Source organism: Equus quagga, chromosome 15, assembly GCF_021613505.1.
Source record: "Equus quagga isolate Etosha38 chromosome 15, UCLA_HA_Equagga_1.0, whole genome shotgun sequence".
In the NCBI taxonomy this organism is placed as follows: Eukaryota; Metazoa; Chordata; class Mammalia; order Perissodactyla; family Equidae; genus Equus; species Equus quagga.
In genome coordinates this window covers 36,119,908-36,137,482 of record NC_060281.1, presented here as the reverse complement: position 1 = coordinate 36,137,482, position 17,575 = coordinate 36,119,908, and positions in this window count along the sequence as shown.

Here is a 17,575-nt window from a genome sequence, read left to right as displayed (position 1 = left end):
TCAGTAATTTGAATATTTAAGATTATAAAGTACATTATGAAAATCAACTTACTTATTTTCCAAATACAGAAGTATATTTTTTACAAAGGTAATAGTTTTGTTATATATATTATTGCCAACCATTTCCATCAAGATAAGTGTACTATGTATATAACACTGTAAACTGGAGGAATATTCAGCTAGTGTGGATAATGGATAAAGGAAAATTCAATAGAAAATGAAATCTTGGCAATATCTGAGTTTTGTATGGTAACCCAAATGTCAGTTGTAGTTTTTGAGGCCTTTAATATTTAGATATGATTGATTCTAACCCTATTTCCTAAATTATTAAAATGGAAAACACATCTCAAAACTTCCCCTCAATTTCCTGTGTGGCTTGCAATTACTTTGATTCTGCTGATTTTGTTTTATCCTTTATGTGTCCGTGATTCTTCCTTTATTTGCATAAAGGCATAAACAACAATGTGCGGTGCACTCCCTTGCCCTTAATCTACTGTCCAAGAAATGAAGAACCAAGAATCACATGTATAAAAGAATTTTTAGTAAACAATTGGCACCACATATAGTGTGCCATCACAGAGCGAAAAAATTTATAAAAACTTAGAACGCATAGCTTAGTTCTTTGAATCATCTTGTACTATGGAAGTCTTATTTGGGACAACTCACATAGTACCCTAGTCTCTCACTATCTAACTTTAAAAAAATTTTTTTTAAATTTCCCATTCTCTTTTCTTCTTGAAAATCATATACATATTCTTGTATATGTGTAGACTATGTTTTGGAATACTATAATTATAGCATACATGGTGTTAATTCCTAGCCACATTAGCTTAATATTCTATTTAATTTGTAATCTAAAACAAAGATCAGTTACCAAGAATTCCTCCAAGGATAAATACAGGTATTATTGTTTTTATTGTGTTATACTTTTCAAACCACTTACATGAAGTTTATGAAATTTGATCACAGGCAGGATGATAATTATAAGTTTTTTCTCACTTTGTAAGTGGGGAAACTGCAATGAAGAAAATATGTGACTTACCTAAGCTTAAACAGCTTGTAAGGGGTGATGTCAACCTCATGGCATAGAGAGTTACTCCCTTTGTCTCTCCCCTGAAGTGACAACCAGTAGGACATCCATAGACCAACAAAGGATCCTCTGCACAGCATACCAGAACACCTGAGACATCCATACATCTATATATATGAAGGTGGGTCGATTGGACCTGGTGGAGTGGTAGAATCAGGGGAGAAGTGGTGGCAGCTCCTAAGACTGGAGGCTCCCGGAACTTCAGTAAAACCCGTGAACAGAACTAGGCAACCTATGCTCCTGGAGGCTGTAGGAACCACTGTAGCACCTGTGACCCAGTCGCCACCTACTCCCTTGGTGGTGGCTCCTCCGACCTTGGCCTTCCCAGTAGTGGAGGCTTCATTCAAAACCCTAGTACCTTTGGCAGTGGCAGCAGTGCCCATGACCAGAAGTTCCAGGAACTGTGACAGTACCTGAGACCAGAGGATCTAGAAACCACAATGGCATTCGTTACTCAGCCCCTCCACTTCTCCCAGCAGTGGTGGGTGGCTCCCATGACACAGCCTTCAAGAACTTCTGTGGCACCAGAGACTAGAGGCTCCAGTGACTACAATGGTGACTGTGGCCCAGTCCCTTACCCTCTGCCCTAGCTGTGGTGCCTCTGATGATGGCCCCTTCAGCAGTGGGGGCTGTATCCAACCCTAGTGCCCCCAGTGGCATTGGCAGTAACCATAACCTGAGGTTCTAGGAAACGCTCCGCTGCCCAAGACCAGAAGCTCCAGGAATTGTGGTGGTGCCTGTGACCCAGTCCCCATCCTCTCTTGGCAGTAGTGATGGCACCTGTGAACCCAACCCACCTGGCTGCAGTGGTGACACCTGAAAACCAAGTGCCCAAGCAGCAGTGATGCCAGCATCACTGGAAAACCTAGGAGAAGCAGCACAGGTGATGCATGTGGCAGCAGTGCCTCAGGCCATGAAGAGTGTGGAAGCAGTGACAGCAGAGCCTATGAACCTGGTCTCCCCCAGCTTCTGTGATGCCTGTGGTCTTGCCATCCCACTCATGGCAGTGGCACCTCAGACCCAACAAACCTGGATGTGGCAGAGGTACTTGTGACCCTCACTCTTGCCTCCTTCCCCTCCTCCCATTTCACTGTGGGAACCTGGGACCCAGGTGACCCCAGAAGCAGCAGTGGTGCTCATCAGCCCAGTGACCCCTGTGGTGATGCTCATGACTGAAGTGACATCGTAAGCAGCAAGGCACCAGCAGCACTGGAGGCACAAACAACACATCGAAGGCATGGACAACACCTCTGGCAGAGGCAGTGGAGGGTGGAAAGTACAGGCTTTAAAATGAAACCAGAAACAGCTCTGAATCAAAGTAAACAAAGCCTTATCTAATTAAGAAAGGAATTTGCTATTCTAAATGCACTGGCAGAAGAACAAGTCATTGAACACCATGAAAAACTATGGTAACATGTTATCACAAAAACAAAGTGACAATTCTACAGAAACTAAACTTGAAGTCATAGAAGTTTATGATATAACTGATAGAGAATTCAACATAGTTGTCATGAAGAAACTCAACAAAGTAGAGGAAAACTCAAAAAGACAGTTCAATGAGCTCAGAATAAAATTAATGAAGAGAAGGGGTGCTTCACCAAAGTGATAGAACATCTAAAAAAGAACCAAACAGAAATTCTGGAGCCGAATAATTCAATAAATGAGATAAAAAAGAAAGTAGAAAGCATTGGAAATAGAGAAGACCTTATGGAAGAGAGATTAACAAGCTCAAAGAAAGAAATCTAGAAATGATTCAGGTGGAAGAGGGAGAGAACTAAGATTTTAAACAAATTAAGAAATGCTATGAGAAATATCTGACTCATTTAGGAAAAGCAACCTAAGGATAATGTGTATCCCAGAAGGAGAAGAGAAGGAGAAAGGAACAAAGAACTTATTTAGAGAAATAATATCTGAGAACTTCCCAAACCTGGGGAAAGAACTGGATACACAAGTACATGAAGATAATAGAACACATAATTATCTCAACACAAAAAGACCTTCTCCAAGGCATATTATATTAAAATTATCAAAGTCAATGGCAAAGGAAGATATTAGGGGCCAGAGGAAAAAAGCAGTAACCTACAAAGGAACCCTCATTAGGCTATCAGCAGATTTCTTACAGGAAACTCTACAGGCCAGGAGAGAGTGGAATGACATACGCAAAATATTGAAAGATAACAAGTCAGCCAAGAATACTCTATCCAGCAAAGTTATCTTTTAAATATGAAGGAGAAATAAAGGCTTTTCTGGACAAGCAAAAGCTGACAGCATTCATCACTCTAGACATACCTTACAAGAAATCTTGCAAAGAGCTTTCCTACCTGAAACAAAAAGTCAAAGGTATACAAAGCTTTAAGCAAGTGATAGGCAGACAGAATCTGAAAATTGTAACTCTGTATCAGAATAGAGTAGTAAACACTTAATTATAACATAACGTTAAAGGGAAAGAAAACATTAAAAATGACTATAACAGCTTCAATTTGGTAACAAATTCACAATACAAAAAGGGATAATTTGTAACAACAAAAACAGAAGGGGAAGAGGAAAAGGATGGAAACCACATAGGCAAGTAAAGATAAAATGCCATCAGCAGAAACAGGACTATCTCATTTATGGGATATTTTATACAAACCTCTCGGTAACCACAAAACAAAAATTCAGAGTTGAATCATGAACCAAAAAAAAGAGGAAACTGAGAAACACATCATAGAAAACCGCCAAACTGAAATATTAGACCAAATCACAAGGAAAAAGAAATAAGGGAAATATAGAGTAACCAGACAACAAAAGACAAAATAGGGGTATTAAGTCCTCGTATATCAATAATCACCCAAAATGCAAATGGATCGAATTCACCACTGAAATGACACAGAGTGGCTAGATGGACAAAAAGACAAGACCCAACAAAATGCTGCCTACAGCAGACCTATCTCTGTTCTAGAGACAAACATAGACTCCAAGTGAAGGGATGGAAGATTATACCCCAAGCAAATGGTGACCAAAAAAAGCAAGTGTAGCCATATTTATATTAGACAAAATAGACTTCAAGCCAAAATGATAACAAAAGACAAGATGGGCATTATACAATGATAAAGGTGCCAATCCATCAGGTAGTCTTAACATTTATTAATATATATGCACCTAACATAGTAACACCGAAGTATACAAAGCAACTGTTAACAGACCTGAAAAAGAGAAACTGACGGTAACACAATGATGGTAGGGGACATTAATACTCTACTTACATCAATGGATAGATCACCCAGACAGAAAGTCAACAGGGAAATATTGGCCTTCAATGACACATTACACTAGTTGAACCTAATATATAAAGACCACTCCATTTAAAAGCAGTGGAATATACATTCTTCTCAAGTGCACATGGAACATTCTCAAATATAGACCATATGTTGAGAAACAAAACAAGTCTCAATAAATTTAAGAGTGAAATCATATCAAGCATCTTTTCTGACCACAATGGGATGAAACTAGAAATCAACTACAAGAAGAAAGCCGGAAAAGTCATGAATACGTGGGGACTAAACAACATACTACTGAACAACTATTGGATCAATGAACAATCAAAGGAGAAATGAAGAAATATCTGCCGGAAATTGAAAGTGAACATACCAAAACCTATGGGATGTGGCAAAAGCAGTTCTAAGAGGGAAGTATATAGCAATGCAGGCCTACTTTAAGAAACAAAAAAAGTCTCAAATATATAGTCTAACAATATACCTAAAATAACTAGGAGGAAAAAAGAAAATGGAGCCTGAAGTCAGTAGAATTAAGGAAATAATGACAATCAGAGCAGAAATAAATGAAATAGAGACCAAAAAAAAAAAAAAAAAAGAAAAGAAAAAATTAATGAAACCAAGAGCTGGTTCTTTGAAAAGATAAACAAAATTGGCAAACCCTTAGTTAGACTCACAAAGAAAAAAAGAGAGAGGGCTCAAATAAATAAAATCAGAAATGATACAGGAGAAATTACAATGGACACCTCAGAAATACAAAAGATAAGAGAATACTATGAAAAGCTATATCCCAACAAATTGGATAATATGGAAGAAATGGATAAATTCGTAGAAACATACAACCTTCCAAAACTGGACCAAGAAGAAGTAGAGCATTTGAATAGACTGATCACCGGTAAGGAGATCGAAACAGCAATCAAAAACCTCCCCAAAAATAAGTCCAGGACCAGATGGCTTCCCTGGTGAATTCTACCAAACATTCAAAGAAGACTTAATACCTGTCCTTCTCAAACTCTTCCAAAAAATTGAAGAGGAGGGGAGGGTTCCTAATTCATTCTATGAAGCCAACATTATCCTGATACCAAAACCAGACAAGGACAACACCAAAAAAGAAAATTACAGGCCAATATCACTGATGAGCATTGATGCAAAAATCTTCAAAAAAATACTAGTAAATGGAATATATTATACAACAATCAAAATACTATCAAATCAAATACAATAATACATTAAAAATATCATACATCATTCCAGGGGTGCAGTGATCGTTCAGCATCTGCAAATCTATCAATGTGATACACTACATTAACAAAATGAAGAATAAAAATCACATGATCATCTCAATGGATGCAGAGAAAGCATTTGACAAGATACTGCATCCATTTATGATAAAAACTAAATAAAATGGGTATAGAAGGAAAACACCTCAACATAATAAAGGCCATACGTGACAAATCCACAGCAAATATCATCCTCAATGGAGAGAAACAGAAAGCTATCCCTCTAAGAACAGGAATGAGACAAGGATGCCCACTGTCACCACTCTTATTTAACATAGTATTGGAAGTCCTAGCCAGAGCAATCAGGCAAGAAAAGGAAATAAAAGGGAAGCATATTGGAAAAGAAGAGGTGAAACTGTCACTCTTGGCAGACGACATGATTTTATATATAGAAAACCCTAAAGAATCCATTAAAAAACTTTTAGAAATAATAAATGAATACAGTCATGTTGCAGGATACAAAATCAACATACAAAAATTGGTTGCATTTCTATACACTAACAACAAAGAAGCAGAAAGAGAAATTAAGAATACAATCTCATTTACAATTGCAACAAAAAGAATAAAATACCTAGGAATAAACTTAACCAAAGAGGTGAAAGATCTGTACACCAAAAACTAAATGGTACTGGGAAAACCAGACAGCCACCTGTAAAATAATGATACTAGACGACTATCTTACCCCATACACAAAAATTACCTCAAAATGGATTAAAGACTTGAATATGACCTGAAACCCTAAAACTTTTGTGAGAAAACAGAGGCACAGCAGTCTTTGACATTGATATTAGCAATGTCTTCTTAAATATGTTTCCTCAGGCAAGGGAAACAAAATAAAAAATAAACAAATAGGACTGCGTCAAACAAAAAAACTTGTGCATGGCAAAGGAAACCATCAACAAAACCAAAAGACAACCTATCAATTGGGGGAAGATATTCACAAATCATATATTTGCTAAGGGATTAATATCCAAAAGCTGTAAAGAACTGATGCAACTCAACAACAAAAAACTGAGCAACGCAAGTCAAAAATGGTCAGAGGATCTGAATAGACATTTTTCCATAGAAGGTATACAGATGGCCAGCAGGCACATGAAAAGTTGTTTAGCATCACTAATTATTAGGGAAATGCAAATAAAAACCATGTGGAATAAAGCAAAGCTTCGTACACTGCTGGTGTGAATGTAAATTGGTGAAGCCACTATGAAAAACAGTATGCAGATTCCTCAAAAAATTAAAAATACTATTGTATGATACATTTATTCCATTTCTCGATATTTATCCAAAGCATATGAAATCAATAATTTAAGAAGATATGTACACCCCTATGATCATTGCAACATTATTCATTATAGCCAAAACTTGGAAGCAACCTAAGTGCCCATTGACAGATCAACGGATACAGAAGATGTGGTATATATATATACAATGGAATACTACTCAGCCATAAAAAGATAAAGTCTTGCCATTTGCGACAACATGATTGGACCTTGAGGGTATTACGCTAAGTGAAAAAAGTCAGAGGGAGAAAGACAAATACCATATGATTTCTCTCATATGTGGCAGATAAACAAACAAACATATAGATACAGAGAGCAGAGTGGTGGTTACCATAGGGGAAAGAGGTAGGGGGAAGGTGAGAGGGATAATGGGGCACATATGTATCTTGATAGATGGGAACTAGACCTTTGGTATTGAACATGTGTACTCTATACACAAGTTGAAAAATAATCGTGTACACTTGAAATTTATATAATGTTATAATCAGTGTTACCTCAACAAAAAGCAAAAAAACGATACAAAGAAAACAAAAAAACCCAACTTGTATGTGACAAAATCAGGGTAATGACAATTGATTTTTAGCTCTGATGTCCTTTTTTTTTTTGAGGAAGATTGGCCCTGAGCTAACATCTGTGCCCATCTTCCTCTATTTCATATGTGGGATGCCTGCCACAGCATGACTTGATGAGTGGTGCTAGGTTCACGCCCGGGATCTGAATCAGTGAATCTCAGTCCGCCAAACTGGAGCTCGCAAACTTAACTGCTGTGCCACCGGGCGGCCCCCTATAACCTTTCTTATAGTCAACAACACCCAAGGTAAGCTAGAAACTCTGAGGTCCTCCCATTGCCAGCCTACACCTCAGACCAACATTTGGCGAATTGGCATTTACCCAACACACGTGAATTTGAGCGACAGGCAATTTTTCTGAAAGGCTAACAATGAAGACAGCCTTTTTGCAGCTGAGAATGGAGGCTAAATGCATTGAAGCACCAGCTGCTTCTTTACTTCAGTAAAATTCTCCTTCTCATTCAGACAGATGTCTCTCAATCTTTATCTGCTTCATCTTATGCTTAGTCCTGTGCAGCATCCCTACACACATGCTTGGTTATCTCTTCCTATTGTGTCTCAGCAGGACAGGATTATCAGCACAAATATGTCATCCAGGTAATCACAGAAACTAGCTCTGGCTTCCAGCCCAGACACACTCATTCTCTGCTCTTTTTTTGGCTTCAGGTTCACTTCTTGTATCTCTGTTTTACAAATGTGGGACTGGAACGTCACTAATTATCACACGTTATGACAATATCAAGTGATTTCAAACAAAATAAATTTTCAAATTCAAACCCACCATGTTCCAGTTATAATTGGGCAACAACAAAAAAACTTACAGAAGAGACAAATAGTACAAAGACTCACCATAGACCTTCAGCATATTTCACACTTATTAACATTTACCATGGTTCCTTTCATTGTCTGTCTATAATGATATGTTTACATGCATTGAAATATTTTTCTAAAATATTACAGAATATAATACACACCTACCCCCAAGTGCTCCTGTGGATATATCCTAAAGAAAAGATCTGATCTATGATCCCAAATTGGATTTAGGTTTTATGTCTCTTAGTGTCCCTTAATCTGGAACCATTTCTCAGTCTTTGTCTTTAATGAGCTTAACATTGTTGAAGAATACAGGCCATTCATTACGTATAATCATCTTTCAATTTAGGTTTGCCTTATATTTATGCTTAATTACATTGTTCATTTTTTACAGTAATGCCACAGAAGTAATATTGTGTCCTCTTGAGTGCATCTTATTAGAAGATACATAGTATTTATTTATTCCGTTACTGGTGATATTAACTTTGATCACTTGGTTAACCTGATGTCTGCCATGCTTCTTGACTATAATGTTACTATGTTTCCCTTGGTAGTTCATAAGCACCTTTGTTGAAATTAGGTAGAATTCTATTTTTCCCTTTACTTTCACCCACTAGTTTTATTTATTTATATTTTTATTTTTTCTTCAACTTTATTGAGATAATATTGTTATATAACATATATAAGTTTAAGGTATACAATCTGATGATTTATGCACATATATGTTACAAAATGATTACCACTATAAGGTTAACACATCCATCCCCTCACATAATTGCAATTTTTTTTGGTGATGAATACATTTAAGATTTTCTCCCTTAACAACTTTCAAATGTATTATACTTGAAAGTGTATATAATCACCATGTGCAAATCAGATCTCCAGAATTTATTCCACTTATAACTGGGAGTTTACACCCTTTGACCAACATCTCCTCATTTCTCCTAATCCTAGCCCCTGGCAACCTCCATTCTACTTGTTATTTCTATGAGTTTGGCCTTTTTGATTCCACATGAAAGTGAGAGCATCCAGTATTTGTCTTTTTCTATCTGACTTATTTCACTAAGCATAATGCCTTCAAGGCCTGTCCATGTTGTTGCAAAACTCATTTCCCTCTTTTCATGGCTGAATAATATTCCATTAAATATATATACCTATATTCTTTGTCCATTCATCTGTAGGTGGACAGCCAAGTTGTTTCCATGTCTTGACTATTGTGAATAATGCTGTAATGAACATGGGATGTATATATCTTTGACATCCTATTTTCATTTCCTTCTGATATATACCACATGCCATTATATATACTAGTACACCAACTTCTCTCTCACCTTGACACCCCATATCCTTTCTAGAAAAGGAGTAAAGGGAGGTTGCCAGGGGGCTTGACATTTTTCTGGAAAAAATTTAAAAGCTGAAGCTTTGATTTCCAACCCACAATACTTGTGGACTGGTAAACTCAAAAGGGCTGGGGCCCTCCAATCCCAGCTTCCCCTCCCTCATCTCCCCCAGGCCCAAATCTTGATTTTGGCTCCCGCATCCCACTTTTCCTGTGCTTCACCTCATGAATATTTTTTCATGAGGCAATTTGATATTTTTTTGATATTGGGAGTGGGTCCTGCTGCCCTCCCAAGCTGCACAGAAAACATTCTATTTGCCCTATCTCACATCTCCTGCCCTGAACTCAGACCCCTGCTATAGCTATTTATCCCTTTCCTGGCTTCCAAAAGGCACTGATCTCTATTATGTATAAATAAATATAAAAGATTTATTCATAATATTTATTTATATTCATTAAAAATTTAAATTCATAAGATTATAACTACAAAGAATATAATTTTTATTAATAGGAGTACTGCTAAAGGAAAATTGATATATCCATACAGTGAAATAACATGCAGTAATAAGTAAAACTATATACTGTCATGGAAGGTGCAACAGACATATTGAGGGACTATCTGGATGATATGGTAGTTTTATTTTTAGTTTTGGAGGGACTTCCATACTGTTTTCCATAGTGGCAGTGCCAATTTGTGTTTCCACCAACAGTATACAAGGGTTGTCTTTTCTCCAGATCCTCGCTGACACTTGTTATCTCTTGTCTTTTTGATAATAGACATTCTAGCAGATGTGAGGTGACATATCATTTTGATTTTGATTTTCAGTTCCATGATGATTATTATCATCATGTTTTCATGTACCTGTTGGCCATTTGTATGTCTTCTTTAGAAAAATGTCTGCTCAAGTCCTTTGCCCATTTTTTAATCAGATTGTTTTTATGCTATTGAGTTGTATGAATTCTTTGTATATTTTGCATATTAATGCTTATCAGATCTATGATTTGTGAATATCTTCTCCCAAATGATATATTGCCTTTTCATTTTGTTAATGGTTTTGTTTGATGTTAGAAGCTTTTTAGTTTTATGTTGTCCCATTTGTTTTTTTCTTTTGTTTCTCTTACCTGAGGAGACATGTCTAAAAAGTAAAGAGTGTACTGCCTATGTTTTCTTCTAAGATTTTTATGGGTTTCAGATCTTACATTAGTATCTTTAACCCATCTTGAAGTAACTTTTGTGTGTGACATAACATGGTGGTCTAATTTCATTCTTTTGCACGTGGCTGTCTGGTTTTCCCAACACCATTTATTGAAGAGAATTTCCTTTCTCCATTGAAATGGATGTTCAGCATGTTCTTGACTGTTTTGTAGAAAATTAGCTTTTCTTAAATGTGTAGGTTTACTCCTGGGCTCTCAATTCTGTTCCATTGATCTGACTATCTGTTTTTCTGCCTCTACCATGCTGTTTTGATTGTTATATTTTATTAGCATACTTTGAAATCAGGGAGTGAGACCTCCAGCTTTGTTCTTTTTTTCCTCAGGATTTCTTTGACTATTTGGGTCTTTTGTTGTTCCATATAAGTTTTAGGATTATTTGTTCTATTTCCATGAAAAATATTGTTGGAATTGATAGGAATTCAATTGCATTGAATCTGTAGATTGCTTGAGTAATATGGACATTTTAACTGTATTAATTCTTTCAATCCATGAGCATGGAATCTCTTTACATTTTTTTATGTCTTCTTTGATTTCTTTGAAAAATGTCTTACAGTTTTCAGTGTATAGGTCTTTCCTTGGTTAAATTTATTCCTAGGTATTTTATTCTTTTTGTTGTGATTGTAAATGGGGTTGTATTCTTGATTTCTCTGTCCACTAGTTTGTTGTCAGCACATATAATTACGACTGGAATTTGTATGCTGATTTTGTACCCTGAAACTTTATTGTATTTGTTATTTCTAGTAGTTTTTTGGTCGATTCCTTAGGAGTTTCTCTCTATAAAATCATGTCATCTGCAAATAGGAACAGTTTGCCTCTTCCTTTCCAATTTCCTAAACTTTTATTTCTTTTTCTCGTCTAATTGCTCTGGCTAGGACTTCCAATACTATGCTAAGAGTGGTGAAAGTGGTCATCCTTGTCTTGTTCCTTTTCTTAGAGGAACAGCTTTCATTTTTTCACCGTTGAGTATGATGTTACATAGAAACTATATATTAACAAAGAGGTTGATGTACATAGTTGAGCAGTCAAGATTAATTATTAAAAGCCCTATTAATGTGACCTTTCAGAAATGCCCTTTACCTATGACTCACTTAGAAAACTCAGTTAGCTTCAGTCATTAGTTTGCATTATCTGTTTCATGATAGTTTCCTGTGGAATGTAGAGAAAAATGCCTAGAAGATTTGCTGTGCTTAAGAATTTGCAATCTGAGATAATAAATCCCCTGAGAGTAGAAGGAGTTGAACTCTCCATGGTGTGGTTAACTCTACTATTTGCTTAGTGGGGAAATAATTGAGATAATAGCAGGAAATTTCAGAAGCAAATTTTAAAGAAGTTTCTCTGCAGAGCATTTCAACACTCCTCTCCCCAGTGCCCACTTGGTCCTTCACTCCTCCTCACTATCCCCATACAGACATCATAGTACATACACAGAAAGAAACTTAAATCTGAGACTTATCGGTGTTTTTCATAAGTACTTTTATTTCACTCCAGAGACCTCTTCTGGGGGAATAGTGTTACAAACTTTCAGAGTTAGAAGTGTCTGCAGAAACTACTATTGTCCAACCTCCAATTTCCCAGTATTAATTCTTGTTAAAATATTTATCATATAATATATTAATTTATTGTACACTTAAACCTTTTATCCCATGATATCATAATATAATTTTAAGTGCTTGGATTTCTTTAGTGTCTAAAAAAAATAAATATTACAAAATTAACAAAAATTTTATCTTTTTAAACCTCTTCAGAATACCTATTTACTGTCTTTTTGCAATTGAATTCCATTTCTTTTCACAGGTAACTAATAAAACCTTTACTTACATCTTTCTTGGAATTCACCTCTAGTTTTTCTAGAGTCCTTTTAAACTTCTGTGCTAAAAGTGTTTCACGATGTTAATCTCCTTGACAAAAACAACACCTCTTGCTCAGTCCTCAAGACTTAAAACATTACCATTAATTTGGGCTCGTCTCTTTCCAGAAGAATTACATTCAATAAATTTCCAAGTCACCTGCTGCATCACTGTTTTAGGCTTTTCTCTTCTTTTTAATTTTACTGCTCTTATCCTAGTCAAGGACCTCCTTATCTGTTGCATAGATTGTTACAGGAGCCTTAACTGATCAAGTGCAGTGTGGTGGAATCATTGCAGGAGACAGTAAGTGTGCTTGTTAATTACAGGGTGCATAAGGAAAAATAAGTTTTCTCTGGTTGGATTTGTAGATATTATCTAAAAAAAGAAGAATGAGCAATTTAAGTTTATTATTGTAAGTGTATAGTTAAACATCTAATGGAACAAAATATTTCAAAGTGGTTGATTATTCATGAAAGGTATCTGGGATGGAGAAGAATGGAAGAGCTGACTGTTTCACAGGTGATCCAGTGAAGTTATTGTATAGTGTTTATTTTATATATATATAATTTTTATATATTATCTAAAGTTTACATTTATATATATAATTATATATAATGTTTACACATCATGTATACATATAAAAATTATATAATGTTTATATATTGTTTTCTAGTGTTTATGTAATATATAAAATGTTATATGTAATGTTATATATTATATAAAACTACATAAAACATTTATTAAATTTTAAATTAAAGTAAAAACAAGTACAAAGGGGCAAAACATCTGCCAATTCTGGTTTAACTTTTCCTATAATATTTTAGAATATTTTTTCCCTAATCAGTCTGAGAAATCAACTGAAAAAAGAAAATTGTTTTAAGATTAATATTGGGTGATCTTAATGTAATATACCTAAGAAAATGTTTTAGACTTTTCTATCCTTAAAGAAACAGACTATTACATCATTTTCTCTTAAAAATCAGAGGAGACTTTAATGGTTCATGTTAATGGAACATGGTTTTGCATGGCAGTGGTTTATCTCTCACATGTTTTTGTAAATGTGTGTGATTGAGCTCAACAGCATATCAGCGACAAAAAGTTCCAACTCTGGAGCCAGAATACCTGGGTTCAAATCCTGTCTCCACCACTAAGTAACATTGTGGCAATGGATAAGTGAGTGGCTTAAGTTCTCTGTGCCGCAATTTCCTCATCTGTAGAGGCTGGATAATAAAACTAATCTGTGTTGTATGGTTGTGGTGGGGATAAAAAGATCAATATATGTACAATGTTTAAAATAGTGCCCAACTCATATTAAATGCATTAAAAGTGTTTGCTATTTTATTAGAGAGGGCATGTCAGACCCAGTGTAAAATCAGAAGCCAATATGCAACACCAAATGAACACAGACAAAGAGTTCAGATGTGAAAGGCAAGTGACGTGTGAATGTGGCTCATTTTAGAACCAAAGCACTGTTGATGTTTCGAGTGGAAATAAGAGACACATAAGCTTAAGACTTTCTAGTTAATGCCTGTGGACCCCGCAAGACTTAGATGAGTAGACATGTAATACTAAAAAACAGGCTGTAGCATCAGCTGTGTGATTAGATATTAGGAAACAAAAATCCCACCCTGACAAAGATTTTTAGGAGAAGTCACGGGAAGTTGTTAACGGAAGATCTTTGAAATAGTAAACAAAATTAGTAAAGATCATCTAAAGGTTCAGTATAAAAGGTTTGAGTGATATTGGGATAATTTTCTAAACTTTTGAAGGGATAAACTTGGAATTAAATCTAAAAGACAATCAGGAATGCATAAATGATATAGGTAGGCTCTCAAAGAATACCATGTTAAATAGGAATTTAATTGTAATGTGTTCCAGTTTTCTATTTCCTGGCTCCCAAACCTCCCCTACTTCTAATCAGTTGTCTTGTAAATTTGGGACTTAGCCCCAGGGGAAGCTGTGGAAAAAAATCAGATGACGGTACAATGGATACTTTTCATTGTTAGTACAACCCAAAGCAACTTTTTTCCATGTTGGTTGCTGATAAATTCATTGTCATTTAAGTGCTAGTACAACCCAATGCTGAAGGCATTTCTGTGAAGAGTTTTGTCTCGTGAACATTACAACATTGTAACCAGGACAGCTCCTGGAAGAGCATTAATTGCAACTTTGGGATTTATCCTCCCAATGCCCCCAGTCAAGGAAAGAAAGTCATATTATTCTTTTTGTTTCCATAAAGGCCCCATTTGCTCTGGGATACGGGGACCATCCCCTGATAACTTAAATGCCCTAAAGAGTTCCCAGGTTCTGCCAAAAGCAAATCTGTTGGACAAACCCAGGCTCTCTCTCTCCCATAACAATGATAATCATAGCTATTTTCAGACTCTGCTTTCCATAGTTAGATTTCATACATTAGCAAAGATGGTATAGGAGGACTATTAAGTTAATGTTCTCAGGTCACATGGCAACCAGAGAGCCCTGTATCAGTTTAGACATGATGAGGACATAGACCAGGAAGAGAATGACAAGGAACGTGGATAAACACAGGAAGGTCGGTACTGAAAGAAGTTGATGGAGCACCACTTAAGAACCAGGTTTGCTATAAAAGAGCGAATATGACAAGAATTAGAAAAATGTCCATTGGTAACCATGGGGTTGAGAAGAGAGTGCTAAGCCATCCGTTTCCCTGATAATGTTTGACATAAAGGAAGAGAGAAGACTTTTTATTCCACAGTCCATAAAAGCTACCTTTGCGAGAGAGTTCATTTCCCTCTTTTCCACTAAGAAGAAAGTCAAACCATAAAGCTCCAAACTTTTGTTTTCATTAATTCTGTATTTTTGGGGTTCCTTTTCCTCTATCTCTTTTTACTTTTAGAAGAATGCTGAAAGACAGGTTATACAACAGTTAAAGAAATATCACACAACTGCCACTTTCTTTTAATTAATGCAGTAAGGAATTCAGGCAGCTTTGTAAGGGAAGAAAATTATGTCTGCGTCAGAACACGTACCCACTGCTTTTGAGTTCAAATATCTTATGGTGTATTACCTCTTATTCAGGGAAATTTGAAAATATCCTGTGGAATTTTCCATCATGCCTCAAAAGGTTAATGATCCTTTCATTCCCAAAATACTCAATGGTGTGTAGATATCTTTGTGCCTGTCTGAATCACCCTGAGCCACATTCAATGTTCCTAGCTCTCCAGCATAACTCAACCAATCAGATAACTCTTGTATCTTTTTTTTTTTTTTTGAGGAATATTAGCCCTGAGCTAACATCCGCCGTCAATTCTCCTCTTTTTTCTGGCCCCGAGGTGCCTATCTTTCTCTGCTTTATATGTGAAACTCCTGCCACAGCACGCCTTGACAAGTGGTGCATAAGTCCACACCGGGGATCTGAACCGGACTGACAAGTGATGCAGGTCCAAGCAATGCATGTCCGCACCGGGGATCTGAACCAGCGACCCCTGGGTCTCCAAAGCAGAATGTGCGAACTTAACCACTGTGCTACTGGGCTGGCCCCCCTTGTATCTTTTTTAATAGTCAAGATTACAGTATTTGAGCCAGTAAAAGTCCCTCTAAAGTCTGCTGGTAGATCTGTTTTGGTTGAATTTGTCTTTTGCCATATTCTATCAGAGAGTATGGGAGGAGCAGAAGTGGCAAGCCTATTTAGAAATATTTAAATGGTGAGTTACTATGTCTTATAGTAGTAACTATATAGTAAACATATTTATCTTTTCTATGAAAGACTGATAATGCACAATAGAAATAAGCAACTAAAAACCCAAACTGTTGGCACACAGTTGAATTTCTTAACTTTATTTTTTACAATAAACAACCACAAGAGGAACTTGTTTGGGATTTTATGCAATATTCACATATCTTTGTGTATTAAAAATTAGTGTATTTTCTATTCAGAAGTTCTGTTCCAAAATGTAGAAAATCTAAGACATATGAAGTAATTATAAATTATGACAATTTAAATTATGTTTTAATTATTGTAAATTACATGAAATTTAGTGGGAACTATCTTTTTTTTGTTTTTCTTTTGCTGAGAAAGATTCTCCCTGAGCTAACATCTGTGCCAATCTTCCTCTATTTCGTATGTGAGTTGCTGCCACCGCATGTTTGCCAACAAGTAGTGTAGGTGTGCGCCCAGGAACTGAACCTGGGCCACTGAAGTGGCATGCACCCAACTTAACCACTGGGCCACAGGGCGGTCCCCCTGTGAAAACTACCTTTAACCCTTATTGTCCAGGTCTCACACTTTCAATTCCAAGTACCACTGTTAGAATCCCTCTCCACTTTCCTGCTCCAAACACCCTCCCTTTCTCTGTTGCTCCCTCTCTACAGTTTTCTTCAATTCTGTAATTTTTTTTGCCTTTCAAAATTATTTATACTCTCATTTAGGTTTGGAAGCATTCCATCATTGAGTTTCTCAATCTATTTCACTTCTCAGCTAATCAGGACTATTATGAATATTCATAAGTTGGTGTCTGTGTCCTCACACATGTGTCTTTGTTTATACTTCCATTTATATGTTCTTTTTTGTCTGGAAATAAGCTGGTAGCATAAATAAACAAATAAGAATATTTTTTATTTCTATAATCATATTCAATTGAAGTTTATTTTTTACCCAATATTAATATTTTAAAGTTACTACTGAATTATTTTTCATGTCATGGTAAACCTTCATCTATATGTAAGATTATTAATTATAGATATTTCTTTCCTGTAACCACAAAAATTGGAAATAGCCTGAAAGTGTGAAAAAGGGAATACATTTGAAGTTTTCCTGTAAAAAAGAAGATTATTCTTTATGAAAATCATCTTCTGGCTATGGAACATCTTTAATCTTCATCTATCCAAATGCTAACTTAGGGATGCATAG